This window comes from Xenopus laevis, chromosome 4S (genome assembly GCF_017654675.1).
Source record: "Xenopus laevis strain J_2021 chromosome 4S, Xenopus_laevis_v10.1, whole genome shotgun sequence".
In the NCBI taxonomy this organism is placed as follows: Eukaryota; Metazoa; Chordata; class Amphibia; order Anura; family Pipidae; genus Xenopus; species Xenopus laevis.
Window position 1 is genome coordinate 93225059 of NC_054378.1, and position 16511 is coordinate 93241569.

The 16511-nt window shown below is 39.0% G+C and overlaps 1 protein-coding gene across 3 annotated transcripts in view; it reads right to left on the reverse strand.

Annotated features, from left to right (window-relative positions):
• The window catches only part of nr2b (ionotropic glutamate receptor subunit NR2B), a 280900-nt gene that overhangs the window by 178022 nt on the left and 86367 nt on the right, over positions 1 to 16511 (reverse strand).

A 16511-nucleotide genomic window follows, 5' to 3' on the forward strand; every position in this document is an offset into this window, starting at 1 on the left:
CATTTTGGTTACAACAAGAGGGACTGACTATCAACACAAATGTGTGTAGGGTTTAGTCCTCCATTAAAATGAAGCCAGTGGGACCCCTGCTGCCATGGGGTCTGCTTTATCTACAGTTATGCCACTGACCAGAACCATATAGGTTAGTGAATAGTCATCACTGCAGCACATTTTACTGTTCTAAAAACCTAAAGAATTGTTTCCCTGAATTTCTGTAGAGAAGTAATACTTCAGGACAGTATGGAGGTAATGAGACCATTAATCATAGGGAATGAAGTAAATTCCTGCTTCTCTACAATAACCACTCACAATCATTGGGTTTTTTTGCCATTCTTGCCAGATTTGAAACCACCTTCAGGGTCATGTTAGTAATTGCTTGTGGTATTGATGAAAAATGGGGAAAAAAGTTTTCTGCCATAACTGCCATGACTTAAATGGGAGCACCAGAAAATGTGTTCTGCAAGCCACCAGCTAGTCTGACAAAAAAAAAAAGTACCACTCTATATGCGGGAGCCATGCAGCAGTTTTGCCAAAATCTTTTCAGGATGTATTTGCTATACTGAGTACCAAACAGCAGCAAGCATTGGAGTGGTACCTTTTATTTGGATGTAGTTAAAACCCTCTCTAGTGTGGCTTTCACTGGAGGTACACACGTGTCAAGAAGAACGTGCTCTGGGATGATATCAGCACTGCATCAATAAACTGGATATAATTATTCTCAGTTAAATCATTTATAAACTTATAAAGACAGGCTGGCAGCTGTTTTGCTTGGAAGCAAATTCATCGTGTTGGCATAAATCTTAAAACAAGATTAGCTAAAATTTCTACTGATATTCTTTGTATCAAGATCTCAGATACTTCAAAACCTTTTGGCATCAGAAATTCCCTTCATGGAGTATAACAGTGATTGGCAGGTCAGCATTAGAGCTGTTTTTGAGTCAATAGTCTTATAGTCATCTGACTAGTGAGTGTAATGAGGCATTGCTGCTGAAAAGTCCAATGTATTTCTTTGCGAATCAGAATATCATCATTATTTTTTGTCTTGTATGTCAAGTGACGTCTACTTGTAGATAAATCAATGAAAGCACATCAACCTAGAAATTACCCTGTTGCCCAATGGTGTGTGTCTTTTTCTGTACATTAGACAGACATTCAGGGCAAGGGATGAGACTATAAATAGAATTGCCTTTTATCTGGTATTGGCCAGAATGCAGCCAATGCAGAAAGGTTATACACATTGCAGAGCTCACTAACTCTTCTTGGTAGAGCTGGACTGACCTGCCGGGAATCCAGACAGTGTCCTGGTGGGCCCCATGATATATGAGATCCAGTCAAGTCTTTTTATTTGCCACCACTGCACTATTTAAGAGTGTTAAAATGTTTTACATCCAATGGTCAGAGTCGATGTCAAGTTCTCTGAGCCCACCAGAAGACTTGAATTCAGGACGCCCCACACAACAAACCCTCCTACCAGCACAGTACTCCCTATGTCCAATTATTTGCCTACAGCAATCAGGAAGCATCATGTCCAACAGGAGTGAGTCCTAGGAGGCCCACTTTTATACTGCTTAGTGTAACTGATGTGCCACTGCAATATGGTTGACTAGAGATTCAAAGTTGAACCCCCTGCTCCCAAACCACAGGGCAGCTAGAAGTGCTTGTGAAGTGCAGGGCCCAATTGGCTCTGATCTGTCAGTTTTGAGAAAGGTAAAAGCAAAGTAAAATGTTGCTGAAGCAATTTTTTTATTCTCTTGCACTTTAGAAACAATAAATTTAGCTCCTTTGTTCCAAAATTAGTAAACAGATGTCTCCCTGGTTCAATAAAGTTAAATAAATGTCACTGTATTGATATTTAATATAATTCTGTGAGCCAATTAAATCCTTGCTAGGCACTTCTTTTCCATTATAAACATCCAAGTTTTACCTCATATTTCTTCAAAGCTAAAATCTTCCCTTTAATAATTCAGTTGCTCATCTCCAAACCATTTCAAGTTTCATAATGTCTATTTTTATGGACTGGAGCCCAAACGGTATTAAGGAGTCGAGCAGAAGGTCTTATAATTATTTTTAAAAAGGTAAAATTAAATATGTATCATGCCCTAATACATACAAAATCAATACCCAGCTGACTCTGACAGAAGCCTACTCATTATTTGTCTACTAGTAAAGTGAATTTCCTACAAGGAAACCTAAACCCTGTCTCAAAATAAAGGGCTATCCAAAATAAGTATAACATAATTATACAGTATATATATCTATAACAAAAGATGTCTAAAGGATTATTTTAAAAACTCTCAAAAGTCTGCAAAATACCACAAATCTACAATTATTTATTTAAGTGTTTCTATATAAAAGTACATGATCTTTTATCTGAAATGTTTGGGTCCTGTTGTTCCATTTTAAATAAACTCATTGTTTTGCCACCAATATGGATTCATGCAACTTTGTTAGGGTTAAGTACAAGGTACTGTTTTATTGTTACAGAGAAAGAGGTACAGGTATGGGATCCATTATCCGGAAACCCATTATCCAGAATCTCCGAATTATGGAAAGACTGTTTCCCATAGACTCCATTTTAATCCAAAATTTTTAACGTGATTTCTTTTTCTCTGTAATAATAAAACAGAGGGACCCATAAGGTTAATGTGGCCCTGTGGCTTTACATCCCTACACTTCCCGATCTCCCTAGTTGCTGGGCAGATGCCCGTGTATCTAGTTGTAATTTACATATCACAATTATTGGGCAAGAGGTGCTGTGACCACTTCCTGTGACACTTTTGTATAGTGAGTGAGAAGGGGTGGATCTTCCTCTTTGGTTACTGGTTGCTGATCCAGGGAGCCTGGGTACACCTAGGCCTAGTAAAACCAGTTTGCCCTAGAGGGACCTGAAACTCTAGTGCCTAAGTTGGGGGAACAGGAACCCTGTGGACCAGGCTAGTGAGTGGCAGGAATATTATTGTTATAGACTCTCTAGGAGAGTAAGAGAGTGAGGGAAGATATAAAGAGCAGCTTTGTGCTCCATCAAGGAGGTGTAGCAGGGAGTAGCTTCCCAGGCTGTAAGATTGTCTACAGTGAAGGGACCACAGTGGATAGGGTGTCAGGCTTTAGGTTCTCCTCCCTGACCACTCCACTGGGTGAGATCCAGACCACCTGTGAGGTATTTCTGCCTGGAGGTGCTGTACTGCCTTGACTACATCCTCAGGGAATGCACCTGCATCTACATCTTATATACTGTCTGAGCTGTGTGCCTATGTATTCTGCAAATACCTCTTTACTGATGTAAGTAAGCTGTGGATCATTTGTCTCTGACAAATAAAGTTATTTTGTTCTATTTAATTTGCAAGAAACGCCTGGCGCCCATTTCTTTATTGGTTAAAGCACAATAGCCTGTGGGTGTATAGTTGCACTACACCGCACCTTCATTTCTTCCACTTTGCTAATGCCCTGCCTTAAAGTGACACTGATACTAAAAAAATACTTTTTAAAATATGAAAGTACATTAAAAGTTACCTATAGGTACCTTGTGCTTAAACCAAACTAAGAACCTTATTGCAAGCAAAACCAGACTATTTGATTTATTTAATGCTTATATGACTTTCTAGTAGACGTAAGGCACGCAGATCCAAATTAGTAATATACCTGTATTAGGTTTCTAGATAAAACATCCTGCACGTGTATAATGATACCTAAATAATACCGGATTTCCCTGCTCTTGCCTATTCTCACAGGAGGTTAAAGGACAGCCAGAGTTGCAAAGAAGATTGTTTGGACAGATAAAAAACAACATTTCAGTTTGTCCCACCCAATGTACCAAGGCCCTTATCTACCAACACCCAACCGCCTACATAAAGTACAAGAGTTTTCCTTTTTTAGGTCTGAAGATCTGGGCTGTACTCAGGGCCGCCATCAGGGGGGGGACAGGGGGGACAAGCGTACCGGGCCCGGGCATGAAGGGGGGCCCGGCAGCGCTGCATTTTTTGAAGATCCGGGCCCCCCTTACGAGCGCCCGAGCCGTACGTCTTGCCTCTTGCGTGCCGAATGCGGAAGTGCCGAAAATCCGAAGCCGATGCGCCGAAAAGACCCGAAGTCACGGAAAAACCCGAAGTCACGAAGCGCCGAAAAGACCCGAAGTCACGAAAACAGCCGAAGCCGAAGTCCTGAAGTAGCGCAAAGACCCGAAGTCACGAAAACAGCCGAAATTGAAGTCCTGAAACGGCGAAAAGACCCGAAGTCACGAAAGGAGGCGAAGTTGAAGTCCTGAAGCCATGAGTTCAATCCTACTGAACACCAGTTTGTGGTTTTTTTTTTTTTTAATCCCCTGGCCACCAATGTATTATTTTAATATTCTATAGGCCCCTGCCACCAATCTTTTTTTTAAAACTTTTTTTTTGGGGCCCCAATTTTTTTTTAACTCGTAAGGGGCCCCTTGCCACCATTGTTTTTTTGTTTGTTTTTTTTTAAAAAATTAATTTTCTTTTGGTGGCCCCAAATTTTTTTAACTTGTAAGGGGGCCCCTGTCACCAGTTTTTTTTCAAAAAAAAATTATTTTTTTTTCAAATTTTTTTTGGGGCCCCAATTTGTTTTTAACTTGTAAGGGGGCCCCTGCCACCAGTTTTTTTTCAAAATTTTTTTTTTTTTTTTTTCAAAATTTTTTTTGGGGCCCCAATTTGTTTTTAACTTATAAGGGGGCCCCTGCCACCAATGTTTGTTTATTTTTTAGTTTTTTTTACATTTTTTTTTGTTGGGGCCCCAAGTTTTTTTTTAACTTATAAGGGGGCCCCTGCCACCAATGTTTTAAAAAAAAAAAAAAAAATAAGGGGGCCCTGACCATCAATAGCTTTTTACAACTTGTGTGTGGGGGGGTTACTTTTTTAGCGCTGATGTCTGTGTGGTCTTTTAACTGCGATGTGGAGTGGGCGGGATATGGGGTGGAGCTTGGTCGTCAGTGTGGGCGGGGCCCAGGGGGTTGTACGGGGCCCCGTGATTTCTAATGGCGGCCCTGCCTGTACTAAACAAGGACACTTGGGAGTTATGTGTTGCTGGCTGTAGCTGTATTTTTCATCAGCTCAAAATGAAGGTCTTTATATGCGATCATAACACATACTTCTAGGAAAATGTACAAAGCAGTATTTAAGCAAGTGTTAGAATGAACCATTTGTCCGACCTGACTCAAACCCTGACTTGACCTGACTCAAATGAAGAATGTTAAAGGTTATAGTAGCACAACTTCTTTAAAGTAGGAAGTTGTCCATAACTGCTTAGAGCTAAGGGGCCTTGGGACCCCTTAAATATCTCTAGGGCTGTGAAAATGTGGAATTCTCTCCCTGAATTAGTCGCACAGGCTGATAAATTAGATAGCTTTAAGAAAGGGTTGGGAGGATTTTTAAGGAAAAGGTAACGTTGTAGCCGAGGAGAGAGAGACAAATTTATCCACCAGCCGGTGGGTCCGCAAACTCCGCTCTGGCCACGGCAAACATACGATCCAAGGAAATTTTTATAGCTGCACAGACATCACAGAAGAACATCCACATGGGAACCAATAGTTTAAAACTTAGCAACTTTATTATGTATTATTTAAAAGTACAAATAGCGGGTAGCTCAACGCGTTTTGTGACTGCTATGTCACTTCATCAGAAGTGATGAAGTGACATAGCAGTCACGAAATGCGTCGGGCCCAGGTGCAAATGTGTCCACTGTTAATAAATGAGACCCACTATGTGACTATGTTACTGCCATAGATCATGAAACTTCCAGGTATGCACTATATAATAAGTATTAACCTTGAAATGTAATGCACCATAGAATAGTAATACAATTATCCAGAAAGACAAAATCAACTGCAATACTGAAATATTTAAATCAGGAACAATTAGCACAAATTCGCATAATTAAAAGATAAACTTCAAATTCCTAATTTCAGATAAGATTTTTTTTCCCAGAAATCAAAGCTCTTTCTCTTGAACAAAGCTGAGTAACTGAAACCTAATTATTAGCTGAGTTCAGTGAAATGTGCCAAAACAAGGGGAGCTACTTTACTGATTTTGGGATGGGGGAGACAAAGCTTCAGGAGAGAGAGAGAGAGAGAGAGAGAGAGAGAGAGAGAGAGAGAGAGAGAGAGAGAGAGAGAGAGAGAGAGAGAGAGAGAGAGAGAGAGAGAGAATATAACTAGGGCAGGGAAGAACTTTAAAGAAAGTGTAAAAAGGGCACTAGTTGATTATGGATTATGCATAGGACAGTAACATTTGTCTTGTCCTATCACCTCATCCCTTAAAGGGATCCTGTCATCGGAAAAACGTTTTTTTTCAAAACACAGTTAATAGTGCTACTCCAGCAGAATTCTGCACTGAAATCCATTTCTCAAAAGAGCAAACTGATTTTTTTATATTCAATTTTGAAATCTGACATGGGGCTAGACATTTTGTCAATTTCCCAGCTGCCATGGTCATGTGACTTGTGCCTGCACTTTAGGAGAGAAATGCTTTCTGGCAGGCTGCTGTTTTTCCTTCTCAATGTAACTGAATGTGTCTCAGTGGGACATGGGTTTTTACTATTGAGTGTTGTTCTTAGATCTACCAGGCAGCTGTTATCTTGTGTTAGGGAGCTGTTATCTGGTTACCTTCTCATTGTTCTTTGGTTTGGCTGCTAGGGGGAAAAGGGAGGGGGTGATATCACTCCAACTTGCAGTACAGCAGTAAAGAGTGATTGAAGTTTATCAGAGCACAAGTCACATGACTTGGGGCAGCTGGGAAATTGACAAAATGTCTAGCCCCATGTCAGATTTCAAAATTAAATATAAAATATCTGTTTGCTCTTTTGAGAAATGGATTTCAGTACAGAATTCTGCTGGAGCAGCACTATTAACTGATTCATTTTGAAAAAAAACTTTTTTCCCATGACAGTATCCCTTTAAAATTAGTAGGATAACCCCTATCCTACTAATTATATTGTTTCATTTGCCCACAAGCTTAAATACAACCATATTACTTTATTTTTCAAAGAGCGGTTCATAGGACCAAAAATAATAAATTCATATATTCATAGAAGCTAATCTTTCTCATCTAACACTTTCTCCCTAATTAAACTTATAATATTCTTCTCCAGTCATCTGTGCTGTACACATGAGTCTTTCAGACACAAATTTCAGATAACTTACATGACTAGTGGCAATATCTGAACATTATATGTAAATGTTGTGCTTTATTTGTAAATGTTGTGATTGGCACAAAAGACATTTTCACTGAAAAATTAACAACTCTCTATAACTTTTTGGACTTACCGGTAAGTAAACTACATGCTACTTTAAAACGATATTACCTATCCTGTTAAGGAACAGTTAACCCCTTTTATTATTTTGATGATATAGCTGGTGATATAATGTTCCTCTAGTTTCTAAATGGCTGTGTGCAAATTAAATTACTTTTAAGAAATGCATACTACATGTATTCTCAGCTTGCACCACAATTTGATGTTTGCACTCAGGCCAATAGTATTTGCACCCAAGGCAACTACTTGGCCCAGCCCCCATTCTTGGTCATACTCATTTCTTTCATTCCTGCCTCTGCTCGTTTGCTCACCCACCGTCCTCAACCTCTACCAACAACACGCCACTATTATCAGTCCCTCGACAGTTGTGCCCTGCCTCTCTCAGTTGACAAGTCTCTCCCTTCTCTGTAGATCTCTTCTCCTCCAATTGTGTCAAGGACACATGCCTCTTCTGCCTACTCATTGTTCTGCTCTGTGTGCAATAGCCTCAAAATTTGGGCACAACTTGAAAGAAAAAGACAATTGAAGTATTCCACAATTCTATACACATTCTTTTTTTAAAACAATTTTTACAGAAAGTAATGTATAAGACCATTGCTTACTGTATTTTCAGGCACATGGGCTTGTTTACAAATGGAGATTTGTAAAAAGCACAATATTTCTGCACTTTGCAATCTTCTAGAAAAGTGATCCCCAACCAGTGGCTCATGTTGCTCATCGACCCCTTTGAAGTTGGTCTCAGTGGTCTCAAAGCAGGATCTTAATTTTGAATTCCAGGCTTGGAGACAAGTTTTGTTTGCATAAAAACTAAGTTTATTGCCAAACAGAGCCTCCTGTAGGCTGCCAGTGCCCATAGGGGCTACCAAATAGCCAATCACAGCAATTATTTCGCACCCCAGGAATTTTTTTCATGCTTATGATGCTCTCCAACACTTTAGTAAAACAAAGATGAGGGTTGTGATGAACTTTAATCAAACGCAGTATTATGCTGCAAAATTGGTTGTGCTTTATTTCGAACTACATGTTTCGAGACTAGCTCTTTATCAAGTGACACTTGATAAAGAGCTAGTCTCGAAACATGTAGTTCGAAATAAATAACAACCAATTTTGCAGCATAATACTGCGTTTGATTGAAGTTCATCACAACCCTCATCTTTGCAGAATTTGCTTTTTTGGACGTAAGCACTGTGATTGAACTTGTGGAATCCATTTCTTCTTTGCTCACTTTAGTAAAACATTTGGGGATCCCTGCTCTAGAATGCACTTCCTGTAAAAACAGATGCACTTCTCAGACCTGTCTGCACTTGGCAACACTGTATACAGGCAGGGTGGATAATGGCCCTTGAACAAGATTTTTAAAGGTTCAGTGTGCAGCAGCACTGTCCATGAGCATTAGTGCTCCGTTACTTGTGCCTCTGCTTATCATTAGCCTGAATTAATTCTCCCACTCTGATTATACACTGAAGGCTGGTTTTTATGGTACTGTAAGAGGAATCGTTCTCCTGTTTTCCTGCCTGTGACATCATCCTGCCTAGTTACAGGCTGGAGAGCGATCCTATTGGCTGGGCACCCCAGTGCATCCTTGGGAGAGAGGGTGTGCCTGACTTTGGAGCCAAATTTATGGGGTCTCCCAGAGACCTGAACAGAGCCAGCAATAGTAGCTCTAATACTGTCAAGTACAGCGAAGCTGTTAAATCTGCAGAGGTACAGATTGAGCCCAGCCTGTTCCATGCCAAGCTGCTAGAGACTCAGAAGGGAGAAAGGTGCCACTGGTGAGATTGATCCTGCTCCAGTGCGATTGCCTCTGAGAGCACCCGTCGAGTGATCCACCCAAGGGAGGATACTGGCACGAATACAAGCGTGGGGCCCCAAAGTGAAGACAAGTCTTGTGTATTTACCTGCTATATGGGAGCTGCTGCTAAATTCCAAAGGGAGAGGTACTCCAAAGGACTGTGTTGGAGCAACAGTTAAGTACCTAATAGTGATTTAGGTAGTGTCCCACATGTCCCCAGTGTAGGAGTGCATGGTGTATTAGTTTGCCTAAGTTTTACTGCAGTTTATATAAAGTATATTTGTTTCATTTGCAAACTGTGTGTGTTTTATTATCCCTAGTGGAATCCCCCTGAGATTTGTTCCTCAGTGTTCCCTAGGTGGAGGCACTGCGCTGTAATTCCCATTTCCCGGTACTTTTCATACGCAAAAGGGACTCAGGGCCCCTGGATTGCCAAGGGTAAGTTGCTATTTAAAGAAACAGTAACCAAATTAGGGTTATAGTACATTATGGATAGACAATGTGCAGCATTAGGATAACTACAATGTCATAATGCCCAATGTATATACAAAGGTACCATTAAAGTTCACACTAATATATATATATATATATATATATATATATATATATATATATATATATATATATATATATATATATATATATATATATATTATATATAAGCAGAAGCTGGTTTGTAACCTTTGGTATATTGACTGCAAGAATAACAAAACCATCTGACCTCTAACTGCACAGTTATATTACTATACTTGGAAAAGGCAAGAGAGAGAACAGTTATAGCATGTATGTAAAAAATTAAATATGCAGGGTACAATGCACACAATAAGCTTTAAATCCATAAGGGAAATAAATGGAACTTAACACATTTTATTAATAGGGCATGATATTATTAGTGACCTAAACAGAGAGGGTTCTGGGTTATAGAGATAGGTTCAATTATCCAAACACTGCATTTGTTCCTAGTAAATTTGTAGTTAAATTAATTCATTCAAAGCAGGGTTGATTATCAATGACCTGCATTTTATTGGATATGTCGATCTTCTCATTACCTTGATATATTAATTCGATTTTGCCAACATAGCTCTGAAACACAAATTCAATGAAAATGTACAACTCCGGGCTATTGTAAGAACCATTAGACCATTAATTAATTTTGGAAAAAAATATCATGCTATTAAGATGAAACAAAAAAGGGGCAAAGTAATTCATTTTGAGCTTCAGCTCCTACAAATATTGTTTACGATAAAGCAGTCAGGAGGAACAGTGGCACCAGTGTTCCTCCTAACTGCCAGAAAGGCTGATGTGAATATATGCTGTTTGTTTGTTGTTCTTGTACAAAGTAACATGTATATTATACTTTTTTGCAGGGTAGTGCTAAAGGTGCAACTAAATTCTAAGAGCTACTATTGTGCTGCTTCACTGAGCTTCACCTGCAAGACCTGGCACAAGACTTGGCTTCCTCATGATGATTAGGTGGCAGGGTGCAGAAAAAGACGGAAATTTAGGGAATCAATCTTTAGTAAAGAGGAGGCAACACAGCTTGAGCCATTTCACAAGCGGCTATGCAGCTTGAACCTTTACTGAATATTTATATAAGAAAGCTAAATGAAGTGGGTCTGGGTTAGAAATTCAACCACCCCATGCCTTCAAATTATATGCTGTGCATTACTCACCTTATTACATACAGACTGGTCTGGTTACACTCAGGCTAGTCTAATTTTGTGGAATCGTTTTGACCGACATATGCGTTGGATTTTGCCAAACAAATTTTTATAGTAGTGAATACCTTGTATTTTGAATACATCATTCCTAGAATCCTAACACTACTGTCCCATGGACTAACAATAATTCTATTTGTGAAATGTGTTTTGTTTTCAGTAGAAGCGACGATTAACTTAGATGATATTACACATCTGTCTTATAAGGCGTTTCCAGTTCTCTCCATATGGAGACCTACTTTGCACAGACTACGGGTTCGCTCCAGTATAAGATACATTTATATCTACAAGCAATGTTGAATCTGACTTTGCAGAAACAGCTGGTGACAAAAGCTGGCACAGTCCGGCTCTTAAAATAAAAATCTCTGACAGCTGCAGAGCAGCATGCACAATAAATGAATACCATTCCTTGTCAGTCGACATGACCTTCTCTTCCTCTGTGTATAAACACTGCATTTTGTATGCATGGAAGACCCTAGCTTGCAAGGCCTAGAAATGAGCTTGAGCACACAACAGACCAAGTGAAGCAAAACCAATACTTGTGAGAAAGTCAAATTCTTGCATTTGCCATCAGGCTCTATATCCCAAACAAGGTATCCTGGCTATTATATGGCCATCCTGGCCAAATGCTTGACATCATTTATTTTAGTGGTATGCAAGACACCACTGCAAGACATACTGTTGCACAACAATGCAGAGCATAACATCACATTACTGCATTGCAACAACAAGCACACTACAGTGTCATTTTACTTGCCCGAGGTTATTGGCCAAGGATGCACAAACTTCCACCCAAAATGAATCTCAATTGTACAACATTGCAGCACCACAGATGTAAATCCAATGTATGTTTTGGTTAACATGTTCTGAGAATGCACAGAGATGTGTACAACACAATTGAATCTTCTACATGTGCTTGCAGCAGATGCATGCCAATTTGGTCATGCTAACCATAAAGTCCCTCTAAAATACAAAATAGTATCTCCATGAAAACAAAGATGGAAATCCCCATATTGTTCTTATCCCTGGCTATATGGACACAGCTTGCCCAAAGGCAAACTATTGTACAAACTCATATATACTGCCTTGGGCTGTCTAGGGGGTCATAGAGACATGAGAATATAAATAAGAATAAGGTTCCTGCATAAAAGTGTTTGCACATTTCCCCTTCCTTTTCTCCACTTCACTCTCCACCCCCTATCTGTCATCTGCATTCTACTCTCTCTCTTTTATGTGTTGCTTTAACTCACAATTGTATAAAAATTCCAACATTATGAACATTTTTTATGAATTGAATGCTGTAAGTGGCAATCCTGTAGTAAATAGTAGGCTGAACCTACAGTTGAGCTAAATTTAGTATTCATTATTATCAATACCATGCACTCAGTCTGGTGCATGAACATTACATCTCCAGTTGGGTTTCACATCTGCACAGATGACCATCGAAATTAATCTTATTTTCTGTCTCAAACATCACCAAACATTTTCATCATGTATAAGTGTAATAGTTGTGCTCGAGTTATACCATTGAAACAGAACTACCGGTACATTACAGTTCCAGATGAAGTAAAAATGGTCTTGAAAATTCAGGTAAAAGGGCTCCACTGCTTGGCCCTAATTTAAATGCAAGCAGTTTGCAGCTAGGTGCAGCCAAGCAACTTGAAGTTATTAGAAGTGCAGTTATTCTAAGAGATTTTTCAGAGCTGTGAACCTCATAATTTTTTTAGTATTTATTGATTGTCAAAGTATCTGAAAATCTGGTACAGTATTTGCAAGTTTGCTGTAATCGTTGGTTGCACTCATCAGTTGTATATGTTTTTGCAAAATCAGAGAATTACTGTAATTCCAGAACGTTTTTAGAGCACTCTACAGAGTGCACTTTTGGTGCCATAAACAAAATCATAAAATGCAGGCTTGACTTCTCCAAGGACAGTCATTTCAGTCTGATATCAAATACCTAAACAGCAAAAAGCTGAGGTCAGTAGGATCTACTCCAACGTTCAAAAGACAGATTTATTAAAAAGACATTCACCATACTGGTATATTAAGTTATATGATATTTGTATCCAACAGGATGGTAGAGATCAATATCCTAGTCACAATAGTGCTGCAGACAAGAGAATAAAGGGAGCTTTAAGGGATATAAAGCTTGGAAGTAAACCCTTATAATTCCATGTCCTCCATCTACTGTATATTTTCTGTGATACAGCACCCTATAAACATATATTGTAGGTGCAAAAAGAAGAGCTTCATCCCTACTCCTGTGACCAGAGGTGTCTTGTGTATGCTCCATATGGCTAGGTTAGGCCACAACAGATACACAAATGTGTAAGCAAAAGACCCTCGTGTCATCAAAGTACCAAAGACAGCTAAAGAACAACTGTCCATATTAACATCTAATTCATGTAAGGCTGGGCCACTTCTAGCAACCCACAGCAACAATTTAGCAGATAACATTTACTGGCAGGATTGTATTTATAGGCACCCATGGGCTGTGGTAGCAGCTTTAGTTAAGTGGCCTTCTGATGCAAATGGTTGATGTGTTAGTAGACTGAAGCAAACTGTAGAAAAAAATTAGAAAGTTGTGGGTACCCTGAAGGTAATTTGCCTACTCAACTACAACCATGGCTAAGTCTAAATCATTCAACATCAGTGTAATGTTGTGCTCTTTGTGATATTTCCTGTATATTGAGACCTTATGAATTATGCTGTCTGGAATAATCACATTATGCAACTAGACTTTCTCATTTCTCCCCCAAGGAAACCACCCAACAAACCACTGTTTTCTATCTGCTTTTCTATTTAAATACATTTTTATGTTCAATAAGAAAACTATTTAACACAACTTGTCAGGATATACTTCAGGATGGGGCTTCCAACTCCTTGACTGAAATAAATTAGCATTTTGCCTTCTTCTCCATAAAGACTTCTGACACATACAACTAAACACAAAGCTTTACAGACTATGCTGATAGAAAAGCCTACATTTCAGGGGTAATTTTCAGAGACCACGGACGCAAGTGCAAGAACACTAAGAGGCAGAAACGCACATCCCTTAGCTAAAAGACTTGTGCCTCGGAGCAAAATAAACTAAAAATATCCTTTCACAAGGTATAGTGCCATTAACACTGATCAGATAAACTGATATAGTATGCAATGTAAGATGGAAGATAAAGTCCTGAATGGACAGCATTGAGCCTTCTAGGCCTATCAGAAGGTTGTCATCCTAAAACACATAGCAGTTTGTGCTTACTACAGATTTTACATTTTACAATCAGTACTAGCACCCCTAGTAGTTTTAATTAATTCAATCCCCTAATCCAGGTCAGTCTTAGTGCATGTGCAGACTCACACTTTTCCAAAAAGTACACGTGCCAAGCCTGACCTGGAGTGGAGGATTCATGGGAAGGCTAAGGAAGATGTCACCCATAGTGACGTGCTTCGCCGGAAAATTCGCGAATTCGCCGTTTTTTTGACAAATTTTTTCGGCCGAATTTTCGCGGGCGTTTCGCGAATTTATTCACTGGTGGCGAATTGCGCAAATTCGCCGCAAATTCACGCCTGACGAATAAATTGCCCATCACTAGTCACTCACTCTGCCATAAACAAATACCCCATGCCAGTTCCATTTTTAAATGAGAAGTGCTCTAGATCTACCATGAATTAAGAAATTAAAATAACTGCATAACAAATTTTCTTGCCTTTTTAAAAACTTTAAGGGGCCATCTATATAAGTATAGACTTGTGTATAATAGATGTAAAGCTTTTATTATTGAAAAAGTATGTTTTTCGACCTTGGTCTACTATGTAACATGTTCATATATTTACTGTGTTATAAATTATACAGTGATTTTAGAAACTTCATCAAGGACTTCCATACTTCAATTCCTTTCCTGTCATTCAAATGGGGGCTCCACTTAAATTCCAGGGATTTCCTATGTATTAGAATACATTGATGCAGAGATTGCTGGAGTTATGGCCTTTCTTACTTCAAGGAAGATACAGATAAATGAAAAGGCGGTGGTAACAGTTATTCAAACAGAACTGGGTAAGCAAAAATATGATTAGCTCAACCTATTTAAACTTCCAGGACTTCCAGAGGTATCTAAGAGAACAAAAAGCTCACCCAACCCCTGGTTTGGGCCCCTCTTGGGGAGCCGGCACTACAGCTTATGAATCAATAAATAAGGGTCCGATTCACTAACTTCGAGTGAAGGATTCGAATTAAAAAAACTTCGAATTTTTGTGCTCCTCGACTATCGAATTGGCGTAAATTTGCCTGAGTAGAATGATTCGAATAGATCGAGCGCAAAAACGCTGCGACTATTCGCCATTCGATAGTTGAAGTACTGGATCAAGCACAAAAACGCTGCGACTATTCGCCCATTCGATAGTCGAAGTACTGTCTCTTTTAAAAATACTTCGACTGCCTACTTCGCCACCTAAAACCTACCAAATTGCTTTAAAAGCCTATGGGAAAGTCCCATAGGCTTGTTTTCCAAGTTTTTAATCGAATAAAAAGGCATTCGATCGAATGAAAATCCTTCGAGCGAACATTCAATCGAGCGCCTATTCGCCTGTCGAATATTCGCCAGCGCGTAAATTCGCCCGAATTGCCTATTCGATTCTATTCGATTCTATTCCCCAGTCGAATTTCGAGGGATTTAACCCCTCGAAATTCGACCCTTGATGAATTTGCCCCTTAATGTTAGTGAATTGGAGTATAGGTATTTGTATATACTGTAGTTATTAATCTAATGCCATTATAGATTGGTTATTGCACTCCCACATAAATCAATGCCATTTTCATTTAAAATCATAAGATAATAAAACATCATTCTGTTATTTATTCAGGCTGTAATCTAATATATGTGCTTTTATTACAGCGGTCTTCCATTCTACTATGAAAAGGTCACGCTTTTATATGGTGCTAGGGTCACACAGCAATCTATGTACTGTAGATCCCCAAGCACAATAGTATTGGTGTCAGAATGCAATCTATTTTTATTAAAAGATATATGGTTATGTGGTCATACAGAGATGGAAAAGGAAGATGGTGAAGAATTTGCACCCCTGCTGAGGCAATTCCAGTAAACCGTATACTCTTAAGTCTTTACAAATAGTTTAAGGTTTGTGTTATGATAACTGAGGTTATTTATAGCACAAAACCAGTGACACATTTAATTTAGTTAATCAACTTTCACTCTATCAGTTTTCTCATGTTTCCACAAGACATGAGAACGCAGCATTGCACTGTCATCGTATATCATAAACACTTCTGCACTTTGTCCTTAGCTGCCCCTATCACACCTCTAGTTTTAATGTTATTCCAAATGCAGAAGCCAGGGGATGGAAGGCACTGGGGAGCCCTGCATTTACCTCATACTTATTGTATGTGTTGTCTACAGGGCTCACTTATGCTTGTCATTGGTGAGCTTTGCACCTTCAGATGCTTCATCAAAAGTTTACAGAGTAATAAGGGGCATTATCTTGTATGTCTTTTCATGTAGGTGTAAATGTGTAAATTCATGCTTTTATGTGGTCACGTAACTCCTTGGGGACTTTTAATAACTTTATAAATTACAGTACGAGTACAATATATATATATATATATATATATATATATATATATATATACAAAACAAAAATAATTGGTGCACTCAGAATACCTGATTAAAGCCTAGGTGCAGGAACATAAAGTCATGAATACGAATAAACAAAAGGAGTCCGCACTCATA